Below are 13,375 nucleotides of genomic sequence, written 5' to 3' on the forward strand. Positions count from 1 at the left end.
GGTGAAGCTGAAGGGGGAACCAGGATTGTCCAGAGCTGGAGTGTCACTCCGATCGATGGTGAAAATCATCCATGAGGAAGGAGGAGGATTCCTTGTGGAGTTGCAGAGCCTGGAGGAACAGAAACTAAGGAAGTGTTGATCCAGTGGAAGAACCTTCCTGACTACGAGGCCACGTGGGAACCATATGAGAGGACGAAACAGCAGTTTCCTGATTTTCACCTTGAGGACAAGGTGATTCTTTGGGAGGGCGGTAATGTTACGCCGGCCCAGGAGGGGCCGGCTGGACCGGTCCAACCCGGACCGGTCCGGGTCTTCTCGCGACGGAACCGAAGCACACAGGCGGAACCGAGCGGAGGGAGCAAAGTCGACGGGGGCCAGGGAAGAATTTTGGGAGGGAAATTTTGAATGCGAGGGGCTGTTTAGACATTTTGTAAAACTCCTTTATGGTTAATTAGGAGGTTAGGAGGAAAAGGGGGGGACCTTGCATTTGAATTTGGTTGGGAGATCTAGGGTTTGTGTTCTTGGGCTCTAGGCTACGGCTAGAGATTTGGAGAGTCATTCCTTCCTCTCGGATTGAAGGAAATTGTATCTTTGTTTGTGTTCTTGAATCTACTAGTGAATTATATTGTTTTTCTCCATTTTCCTTGAGTTTTCTCCACTAAAACTGCTGCGATTTGCTGTTTTCCTGCTGAAAACAGCAGTTTTCTCTTGTTTTGGTATTGATTTCGGTTAGGTTTACTTGCGAACCCAAGTATTTCCTATCACCTCTCTTGGCACAAATCTGACAGGTAACCGTGGAGTTGGCGGAAGAGCGAGATGGAGTATTTGCATTTTGGTTGTAGCGTCCCCTAGAGCGGCATCCTCGTCCACGATTTGTGAATAGTGCTGCGGTTGGATCTGGCATAGAAGATGCCCGAGCGTTATCACATGCAATGTTGATCTCTTCGATGAGCAGCAGGGGATATAGTTGATCAAGGGATATGGGAGTTAGCATTGTCCGAATGGAGGTTTTAAAAGATTGATATGCAGACGGAAGACCATTTAGGATGTAAAGAATTACATCTTCATGATCAACTTGGGAACCAGACGCAGATATTTGATCCACGATGGATTTTATTTCAGTAATATATTGGGTGATGGTTTGATTCTTGAGAGAGATATTGTGGAGTGAGTTCTTGAGTTGAATAACTTTGGATCTATTTATTGATTGGAACCTAGTTCAAGAGTGGACCAGATTGCAGCAGTTGAGTCCAGGTTTACCACATACGGTAAGATGGCAGAAGATATGGTAGAGCAGATAGCAGCGGTTAGGTTTTGGTCAGTTAGACGCCATTGATTGTATTGACGATTAGGAATGGAGGTGCCATCGGTTTGAAGAAGAACCGAGGATGGGGAGGGTAAAGAAGAATCAAGAAAGCGATCAAACCCATTAGCGCGAAGAATTTTTACGATTTGAGCTTTCCAGACAGTGTAGTTGTCGGCATCGAGCTGAATGGAGACGATCGTCTTTAGGTGAGAGACGATGAATTTTAATCCCGACGGGATCGGCAGATCTTCGAGCTCATCCATGTCCGAGAGCTCTCTAGGATTGGAGGCGGCAGAACTTATCGCATGGAGGGATCTTCTTGGCTGGTTCTAGATACCATGTAGAGACAGAGAACAAGAACAAGAACCGATAACAGAGAAAAGGGAAAGTAATTTCATTTATTTCAAAGAGATGAGGTACACCCGTATATATAGAGTACGAAGGCTAAGACAATACAAATGTAAACCAATAGCATACTGCCACATCAGCAAGATTAATAATACATTATTTATTTATTTAGTATTATGTTCTAACAGTAATCCCAAGGAAAGGTTTGCATGCAATATCAAGGTTAGTACTAAGTTATTGTACAGAGGTTGGTCTCATAGATTTGGAGAAGCGTAAAGCAGATTCACTATGTTTAAGCATAAGATTAGCAGCCTAATGAAAGTTTTGAAGCGTAGTTGTAAGACAATTAATAATGGAGACTTCAGCTTTCTCAAAGCCATATATATTAGGTGGGAGATCATAATAATGTTTTTGTTACTACTTTTGAAACTCGCATGCCCGTATACAATAGCCTTGAGTTCAAGATCTTGTTGTGGTGCGTCAGAATCTAATTTGAAAGAATTATTCTTTTAATCTTTTAATAAACAATATTTAGAAAATATCAGTTAAATCAGTTTACAAAACAGACACCTGACGGTCCCAAAATCCTTACTTGTACTGACATGTATTAATTTCTTAAGGATTTTTACCGGTGCCCAAAAATTACGAAAAAATTCGTTCAAATAAAATATCATAATCAAAATACTATGACAAAGATGATTTGCAATTTGGAGTTATAGTGTCTCAAGAAAAAATTTGACAAAGTCAAAATATGGACTATTACACTTGTAGTTGGATTCAATGCACCAAACTATTAAACTTAGCTGGGCAATGTCTTTCACATAACTATAGCTTCCATTATTCTAGGGAAAATATCCATCACAAAGAGACATCCTTATCAAAGTCTGGATGTTGATTGAAAATAGTCTAAGCTCTCCATTTATGATAACAACGATGTAGATTGAAAAAAATTCAGTTCACAAAAGTAGAAGGGTAGAAGGGAACCCCGTAAGCAACAAACAAAGTCTTTTTTACTTGGGTGAATTAGAAGAATTAATATCATTTAGAAGTTCATTAGCAACGGCCATATTATCAGCTATACTTGTCCTAAGAATAAAAACATATTGAGTTTTGTTAATCAGCCGGAGGAGAAGACTCTTAATTCTTCTGGCAATAAGCATGGCTATCACTTTGTTGTGAGAATTGCAGAGGTAGATAGGCTTATAGTCATTCAAACTATTAATATGTAAGCACTTAGGAATCTAAGTGATGATGGCAAGGCGTTTAATACGGTCGAGTAATTTATAGATAATAAAGAAGTAATGAACAACATTGAAAAAGAAAGCCACAATAATTTGTGAAGTATTCATAAAAATTTTTGAAGTGAATTGTTGTTCTTTCCTGCTTACACCCGCAAGGATGTCGTATACGATCTCCACTGTGAAACTCAAAGCAGAGCGTATGTTGGGTACCTCAAAAGCTGTGATAACCTCTTCCTTTTGAGTAGGGGTGTCAACTTTTGACCCAACCTGAAATTTGACCCGAAAAAATCCGGGTTTGGGTTAACCCGTTTGTGAAACGGGTCAAATCCGGGTTCGGATTTCTGACCCGTTTGGAAAATGGGTCGGGTTCTAGTTGACCTGACAACCCGCGGGTCAACCCGAATTGACCCGTTTCGCAAACCCGTTGCTTAGGTCGCGTCCCGTCAGGTCGCGTCCGCATCAGGTGGTGAAGTTGCGTCCGCGTCAGGTCGCGTCGTCGCACGCATCCAGGCTGGCGAGCCCGCACAGCGACTTGGACTCGGCGGAGCCTGTGCTGCTCCGCACTCGGCGGATCCCACGTCCAACCCGCACCAGCTCCGCTCCGCAGGCGCGCTCGCGACTTGGACTTTGTTGCTGCCACTCGCAGGCGCGCTCGCGATCCCGCAAACTAGTGCTGCTTCAGCGGTTCAGCCAAATCTGCGAAATCCAGGTCGGGTCGGGTCAACCTAGCAACCCGAGCGGATTGGGTCATGGTTGAAATTTCCGACCAATTTGATAAAACGGGTCGGATTCGGGTTGACCCATTTAGATCCGAGTCAGCTCAGGTTCGACCCGAACTCAACCTGTCAACCCGAATTGACACCCCTACTTTTGAGTCGTCGTAGGTCAAAATGTTCCTTTTATGTTTCTTGGGGCATTAACTTCAATGATGCTGCAGAGCTTACTTCGGTGACTATGGGGGTGTCTCCATGTGTCCTATGTGAATTCAGAGGGATACTGCCTGGAGGTCGAAGCTGAAGTCACCTTAATGTATTTCTCGACATTAACTTGATTATTGGCTTAACCAATATTTTTTATTATGGAAAAAGGATCAAGATGATCATTTAATTTTTTTTATGAATGATCAAAATGACCTCCAACTGTATAAGGGATCAAAATGATCTTTTAATATAATTGACAAATATTTTGATATTTCATAAAGAATCAATAGGCCATTTTGATTTTTTTTTTCTCTTTTTGACTACCATAAGTCAAAAAGCATAATGGAATAGAGCTTCCCGACGACCCTAGGTGAATGAGTGACAATAAGATCTATTTCTTAAACATCTAACATTTCCTACTAGAAGTGCAATGTGATGGAGAAACTTATTAGGCTCCTAACTCATGCTTAACAAAATTTGAAAGTTCTTCAACAACTTCAAAGTGTTAACAAAGTATTTGATATTATTGCTAGAAATCAGAGAAGGAGATGATGCATCGTAGATGAGAGTCATTGTAGTGGCACCTTTTTGATGGTGGTGAAGGAAAGCACACACTTTTTCTCATTGATAATGGTGTGTAGGTAGATACTTGTTGGCTTGAAGCTAGCAAACATGCTCATTTTAATCTAACTTTCTTCTATAAGAATCTAGCACTAGTATTTTGAACTTAGGTGAGGCTTGAGCCTCCACGATTTAAATTGAGAAAGCATAATGTTAAATCCATGTTGTCTATTGGCATTTTGATCGCACGGCTAGGATGGGAAACTAGTCTAATTGATTTTATTTTTTGTTAACTCTCAGCGTCCAAAGTTAAGAATTCTCCACATCCGGAGCTAGGGCTTCCCGCCCCGCTCCTCCTGGGCTTCTCCCGGCGGTTTCTCTCCGGCAACGCCTCGCCGTTGCCACCCCTCTAGCTTTAGGGAAGTTTTTCTTTCATTCATTTTGATTTTTTTTTTGGTGCCTTTTCGTTTGTTTTCTGCTTCATCCCTTTTGGCCCTTCGTGGCATGAATGGCGGCGAATCGGTTCTTGGATCCTGGTTTTTTTTATGGATCCAAGAAGTTGCGCTCTTTCTTGGATGCTTTAATTGGTTCTGCATCGGATGTTTGTTTTTTGGTTATCAAAACGACTACCTATCATGGTTTACCTGCCGTGTGGATTTCAGAGGAGGAGATTATTTCGTTGGCGGTACCCTTCTAGTTTGCCTTACTTTATTTTGTCCTTCCCGTCATCCTAGCTTGGATACCATCCGTAGGTTTTTTTCAACCTTAAGCAATCCACTGATTTCTTTGTAACCTTGCTTGACTCCTCTCACGTGCTAATTAAATTGATGAGTGGCCTAGATTATAATAGGATTTCTGCCACCATTCTTACCTTGTTTATAATTGCTACATGAAAGTTACCAAATGGTCTAATTCCCTTGATATCGGTGTTGAATCCCCTATTATTCCCATTTGAATTTCTTTTCCCAATTTACAGCCTCATTCTCCCTGAATCCTTCATGCGTTCGGTTCTTTGTTTGGTCGTCCGTTAAAAGTTGATAATGCTACCTCCATTTGTTCTCGGCCCTCTCTAGTGTGTGTCTTGGTTGAACTAGACAACATTAAAAATTATTCGGATAAAGTGTGGCTCGGTCCTGATAAGTTGGGATACATCTAAATTGTTCAAATGGAGGCTTTCCCTCCCTTTTGTGATCTCTGTAAAGGTATTGGGTATGTGAGGGGGGAGTGTCGAACCCTATCCTCTTTCCCCATTCATGCTATTTCTGTGAATGCTCTTAACCTTGTTAGGAATGAAATTGGTGTTATGGAAAATGCTGTTAGTGATGGAAATGTTGTTGTTGTTTCTTCTAGCCCGTTGGGTCCTGTTAAGTCTTTTAATGAGGTCCTTAATTTGGCGGGTAATGGGGTGGAGGCAGCTGGGGCAGTTGTTCCTCCCTTGGGCATTTCTAATGGTGGGTCTCTCGTTGCTCCAGTGGATCTGATTGTTGCTTTGGCTGCGTCGGTTGATGTGATCCTCCTAACTAAGCTGTAAATGAAATTGAGGTGTTGTTGTCTATTGTTGTGCCGGTAGTACCTCCATGGTAATTTTGTGGACGAGGTTGATGTTGCTGATGTTCCTTCCTGTGGTTTTAATAAGGATGTTGTTGAGGCTGGTGAGCCTAATCCTTGTTTACTTAATTTGGTAACTAGTCCTATCGTATCCCATGACTCTAATGTTGATGTTAGTGATGGTGAAATTGAGTTTTCTGATGATGATGCTTCTCTGGATTCTGGAGACCATGAATGTGTTCCATCTGCGGGTGGGATTTTGATTCTTAATTGTTGTGAGGGTGCTAATGCTTCTATTCTTAAGGGTGATGATCATATGGTGTGAAATTTGGGAATGGTTGATGTTCCCATTTTAGTTCTTTCTAATGATGCCTTACTAGCTCACCTAACTTGTAATGTGAGGAAAATGATTGGTTGAATGATGAATTTTCCTCAACTGCTAGAGAAGAATTTGATGAGAATTCTTTAGACTCCAGGGACAATTTTGATCTGAGTATTCTTCAAATTGCTGACGTTGGTTTTCCTCTTAAAAAAAGTAAGAAGAAAAAACATAAATCAAAGAAGAAATGAATTTCCATATGGATTCAGGCAATGATGATGAGGCTTTGGTGTGCTACCTCTTGGACCTAGCTTGTTGGCAACCTTGGTGGTCCTTTTGCAGTTTGGGAGTTGGGGCCTATCGCTCTTGGTTTGCAGCCTCTAATAGACGGCCCTTGCTTGGCTTTTTCGGTTTGCAGCCTCTAATAGAGGGTGGGTGTGCGTAGCCTCCTAAGTCTGGATCTTCACACATGCTTCTTTTGTACTTTGATTTTCACTTTGTTATGTGGTTTGATTTTTCGGCTCATTAGGGTTCTCTTTCCTCCTGTATTACTGCTCTTGGGAGCATTAGTGAGCCCTATGTCTGTTTTGTACTTGTATCCTTTTCTTGATTAACATGGAGGCATTTTGGGTTAAAAAAATACGGCTAGGATGGGAATCCATGGTAGGCTGACTTGGATCACACTCATCTCCTTCCATATTTAGGTGGTTGATTAAATAATTTGTTGGAATTGAAGTGACCCACTATAGCAAAAGAATCTTAATTTCACAACAAAAATATATTAATGATATTCTTAAAGAAACATGTAGACTAGCTCATAAATTGGCACCAATACTAGTGAAACTAAATCTCAAATTGGGGGAAGCTAAAAAAGATCCAAATGTAGATAAAGGAGCTTACCAGAGACTTGTGAGAAAATTGATCTACCTTTCCCACACCAGACCAAAATAGATTTTATTATAAGCATGGTCAGCCAGTTCATACAAAATCCAAAACAAACTCACATGCAAGCTATAAACATAATACTGCACTACCGTAAGGGGAACCCAGGTAAAGAGATTATATTCGAAGAGATTGTGGAATAATCCTAAAGGCATATACTAATGTCAATTACGCATGATCACCAGTAGATTGACAATCTACCTCATGATACTACACTTTCCTAAAAGAAAACCTTGTTATATGGAGAAGTAAAAAAAAAAAAAAAAAAAGTGGTGGCAATGTCTAGTGCAAATGTAGAATACAGAGCTATGACCTTAGGAATATGTGAGCTACTATGGATCAAGATAATTCTAGAATACCTAAGGATCAAGCGGGAAGTACCATGAAGCTACACTGTAAAAACAAATCAACAACCTGCATAGTTCACAATCTAATTGAGTGTGATGTAACCAAACATATAAAAATGGACAAACATTTCATAAAGGAAAAATTGGATAGTGGTCTTATATGTATCGTCCATGTCTCATCAAAAGATCAGCTTGCAGATATTCTTACCAAGGGACTTGATAACTCAATCTTTCTAGGAGTAATTATCAAGTTGGGAATGACGGATCTATATTCTAGCCATCCCTCGACATTTTTAAATAACGACTAAGATGGGAACATGTGGGAGGCTTACTTATTAAATCCTAGTCATCCCTTGGCATTTTGATCCCACGGCTAGGATGAGAATTTGTGGGAGGCTCACCTGGATCACGTTGATATCCTTTCATATTTAGGTGGCTAATTTAGGAATGATTATATTAGAAAATTTATGCGTCATTCTATAATTATTTGTTTTTTTATTAAGATATCTTGTATATATCTATAATTAGGGACAAATTTGTGCAATAAAATTAAGCTTTCTCCCTCTCCAATTATCTGAATTTAACACATAAGTTGTCTGATGCATTGTTGGTTGACACTAAAGAGGAATTTTCATTGTGCTATCCTCAGAAAGTACGGTTCGTCATTTAAAAGAGTCTTGGGCTTTGCCGATGGTGATGCCAAAGAGAGACAACAAATTTGTGCTGTTGAGGAGAGTAAATAAGATAATCAACTTGCAAGGAGCATTCAAAGATCCCTTAGATCATCCACATGAGACATTCACCCATGTCCTATAATTGTTCAAAAGTCATGTAATCAATGGGTCACTTGTTGCACAAGATTTATTTTTGTCGTTGCGATATTTCATGATTTTATTTTGTCTTTGATATTGTCCACAGTTACTGCACTTCAGAGGATATTGGATTCAATATTGTTTGGAAAATATGTCAAAATCTTACTTAAGAGATATTGGATTAATACCAAAGGGCAGAAGGGATAAGAGAGAAGTTATGTCTCAATAATTATATGAAAGAATTGGTCATCAAAAAGCTCGATGGAATCCCTTTGATTGAGAAGGCCAAATCAAATTGTGCTATAAAGACAAATTAGAAATAGATTTTGAAGAAAATCCTAGAGAGATTTAATAAGACTGATACGATAGAATTTTGGCACAAGTTTAGAGATAGCATGATGCTCATCCTCAGCAAGTGACTCCCTACTTATTAGGATCAAGGCCAACATTGCATAATTAGCTACATAATATGATAACAAAGAAAGCACATAATTGAAAAAAATTATTTTGTGCTGAGACCGGACGTTGAACGTCGTCCGAAAACCAACCGGAATGTGCCACATCATACCGAGCTATACCGAGCATAGGGTGACGTGGCGCATTCTGATTAGTCTCTGAACGGCGTTCGGCCTCCGCACAGAATAATTAATCCATAAGTGAACTCTTGTAGCAAGCTATGTAATTGAACTCTTTGTAGCAAGTTTGACAGTTGATAACTAGTTAGGAGCTTTAAGTGAGTTCCAAATTAATGGCGATTAACATTGCCTTCTAATGAAAACTTCTTGTAAGCTGAGGAATAATTTAGTGAGTTTTCAAGTTCTTCAAACGATAGCGTTGATGTAGACTTGACTTTATTAATTGGTCCATTTGGCAAGTTCAATAGCTCAATATTGAGGGTCAAGTAACGTCTGATATGTTGGCGACTTAACTAGATTTTGCTATGGGGAACTTAATGAGATTAGCTATTGAAAAATTCCAAGTTATAAGTGTGAAAGTCAATCCTAGTTCTCATTATAATTTTTTTAACTTGTCTCAAGGAAAATAATATGAGTATACTTATATTATTATCATTTAAATATCGTTAAACCAATGAGAACCTTGATATGTTCTTTTTAACTTTTTTAAACATCTAAACTTCTTGTTTGTCCATACGAACTAACAAAGCCTCCTAGTCGTCGCTAAAACGGACAATCAATAAGAAGGGTTGCGGACGACGAATGAGACCGTATTAAGGTAAAAAGAAGTGAAAGAAGAATGACAAAGTATTACAATTTACATGTAAGAGAGAAGGATTTCCGACTTGGCGACCACTTCCTAAAAAGTATATGGATTTTTGGACTCTTACAACTATAGTTTAATTATATATCCAATATTTGCTAAAGAAAAATGGCATACTCCTCAACACTTGCACCAGTAATGTGTTGAGAGAAAGGTTGACATATATAATAAAAATGTTTCCCTTTGCATTGGATTTATGCTTATACCGCATCTTTAACATCACAAATGGCATCAAACATTAATAGCAAACAATAAATAAAATAAAATAAAATATTTGTGAGGTTTCATGCTCAATTTGATTTGAATATATATATATATATATATATATATATATATATATATATTGATCTCAATCAGACTATTAGCATTAATTAGCATGTGCTATTGTTTGCAATAGGTAAGAACTGTTCACAAATGCTTAAGCTAATGATTAGACCAAAAGTTAGTATCTCAACACTAGGCTTCCCAAAGTTAAAACAAGTAGATTATAGAATTTTATTCTTTAAATAGCTTTTAGCCTTTGATATATTTGTGTCTTTTGATGCTTTTAGCGTTCTAAAGTCTTTGAATGAGTGGTGACCATGTCAGCTACTTGCACTCATGGTGTCTTTCTAATGAGGACATTGTCCATTACTAGCTTCCGTTTGAGGTACCTCATGGGCAGACCTTCTTGAGGTTTTGAGTGGAGACCTTGTCTACCACCTGCCCTCATGTGATCTTTCAAGTGAGGATCTTATCTATCACTAGCTTCCCTTTGAGGCTATCTCCTAAGGTTTATATATAATATTATTTATATAAAACTTTATTGATAATTTAAATAAAAATTTGAAATATACATAATTCAAAAAAGATTTGATCCTTTTAGTTTTAACATGAGAGTACTCGTAGTCAATAATGCTGACGATTTCTTTGCCATTGTTCTTCTAATCTCCTCTATCTTAAGGCTGATATCATGCAAGTTGCTTTTGTAAATAATGACATAAATGCCCTTGACAAATCAGATGTTCAATCTCATTCTTTAATTGAAAACATTTTTCAGTTGAATGTCCCTTTGAATGATGGAAATTATAGTATTGAGACAAATCTCCACTTATGGGATTTCTTAGGGGCTTTTGCTAATTGAGATGTTAAGAATTTTGAATATCCATCAGAATATTAGCCCTTGATGTATTTAAAGGAGTTTAGTCAAGTGATCTTGGATGAATTTGGTGATAGTCATTTTTTGACTTCACCTACTTTCTTTGTTGTGTAGGCTGATCAAATTCTTGATAAATTTTTTGTTTGAAAGATAACTGTTCAAATTGCTTTCAATGAGAACTGATGGCCTCATCTGTAGTTATTTGAGCTTCCTCTTGATGAATCAAATCAGCGTATGAGTGAACAATTTCTCTCATCAATTATGAGTAAAACGACTCAGGTCAAAGGCCTCCAAAAAAAAAACACCACTAAATAATTCAGGATCTACTCCTGAAATTTGGCATGCTTTAGAAGAAAATCTTTTGAAATATTTCTTTAGTGTTTCTCCCTCATTTTTGAAAATCCCATAAAGATGAGAAGAATCTTTAAAAATTCTTCAATTGACGATGAATTAGTTAACAAAAAATCTAGCATTATGGGTGAAGTTGTGGATAGTCTTTCTTGATAGCGAGTAAAACCAAGTACGAGCTTGAGCCTTGAGAGTAATAGGAAAGACCTGGCAAAGAAGTGCATTACAAGCTTGAAAAATATGCATGATGGTCCTAAAATAATTAATATGATTCTCAGGATCATATGAGCCATCATGTGGTTCAATTATAGGTAGCTTGAATCCTACTGGAATAGGATGTGAGAGAATTTCATTTTTTAAGGGTGAGGACTCTTGGAAGTTATACGGATGAGTAAATTGATTCCATTCCTTCAAAGGGAATTCTTCTTGAATAATGCTTCATAGCATATCTCTTATACCATTAAAATGGGTATTAATAAGATAATGTTGATTTAATTTTTTCACAATAGGTGGAGGATTATGGGTTGCCAGAACAACGTGATGAGGATGTATTGAACCAATTATATTAGAGAAACCTTGATAAGCCTATGGGGATGGTGGTGCTTCTTGATTTACGTTGTCTCCAAATTGTTGTTGATATTATGGAGGAAAAACTCCATCATATTGTGATGGTACCCTATGTTGTCCAACTTCCTCTAATAATTGAACGATTTAACTTTGAAGTTCCTCCCTCCTACGCATATGATCCTCTAAGGTGAGGCCTAGGGGGGCTTGATCACCAACATTTTATTGTTCTTGATTGAGGGATTGATTATCGACATTAAAGAGATACATTGGAAATGTTTCCCGCATACGGCACCAAATTATTGCAGGCTGAGAAATTCACGGCGATAGAGTGGAAAGATTTAAGGCTTAGAGACGCACAAAAAATCAACTAACAAATCGGTAAACGAAATGATAAAGAAACATCATAATTTTTATGTGAAAATTTCTAAAAAGGAGAAAAATCACGAGACATTATCCAGTTGAACTTATTCCTCTAATATTTAAGCATATTACAATAGTCAATAGTCGAACCATCTCTTAACTCAGGGACAATATGAATACACTATGCTGAAGATCTTGCCAAACTTCGGATGGGTATTCTTGAGCTCGAATGAATGACATATATTGGAAATTAGGTGGAAACAATTAGGAGAATGTTTAACAGATGTCTGATGATTGTTGGAGTTCCAGTGATGTCCAACGAAATGGAAGAAGTCTGGCAACGATCGTTAGTTGGGAAGAGATCAGACAGCGGCCAACGAATGAGCGGAAGTCCGACGATGGTCGGTGGTTAGTAAAAGATCAAGCAACGGCCAATGAACCGACGAAAGCCCCGCAACAGTCGGCAGTTTGGAAGAAATCCGTGAACAACCAACGAACAGACAAAAATTTGATGACGGTCGGTGGTGGGGAAGAATGAAAGGGAAAAGTCCTATGAAGGTCAGTGGTCTGAAAGAAATCCGACGGCAGCCAACAAAAGAGCGGAAGTACAACAACGGACAGTGATCGGGATGAAAATCGATAGCAGTCTGTGGCAAGAGAGCTTCCAATTTTTCTTCTTTCTTCTTCCTCCCCTCATGTGAAGGAGGGTCTATTTATAATTTTTTGGGAGTGGCATGGATTGTAAATATGGAGAAGATCAAAGGCATGTTGGTTCATCAAATGACTAATAAATATTCCCTTAATCATAGAGCATTTATCAACCATGTATGTGCCTTAATGATGTCATAATTAAGCGATCTTGGACTCGTTGGAGTTTTCTCATTGAGCCGGTCGATTTGACTATAAGCATGACATATTAGATGATTATTTGGTCATCCAATAATGTGTTAAACCTTCCAAAGTATGCTTTGGATCCTTGATTTGGGCCCATTTGGGCTCGGATTGGATTGATTTTAGTGTAGTTGAGTTTGTCTTTTCGAGATGTTTAATTTGACTATAAGCTTGCTAAAATTGGAGTCTTGATGGTCCCAATTTCTATTTTTAAAACTTCAATGTCATATTTGCATCAATATTCATGCTAGATCAAGACGAATTTTTTGTGTCATGTCAAAGAGATACTTTCAATTTAGGGAAATTTACATACATACCACTTTATAACATCTTATTTACATATCTAACACCTAAAACTTTAATATTACATGAATACCATCCTATATTATTTTAATATCAAATATACCACTTACATTTCTTTCCTACCACTCATATATTTCATTTCTACC

This window comes from Dendrobium catenatum, unplaced genomic scaffold (genome assembly GCF_001605985.2).
Source record: "Dendrobium catenatum unplaced genomic scaffold, ASM160598v2 fragScaff_scaffold_412, whole genome shotgun sequence".
In the NCBI taxonomy this organism is placed as follows: Eukaryota; Viridiplantae; Streptophyta; class Magnoliopsida; order Asparagales; family Orchidaceae; genus Dendrobium; species Dendrobium catenatum.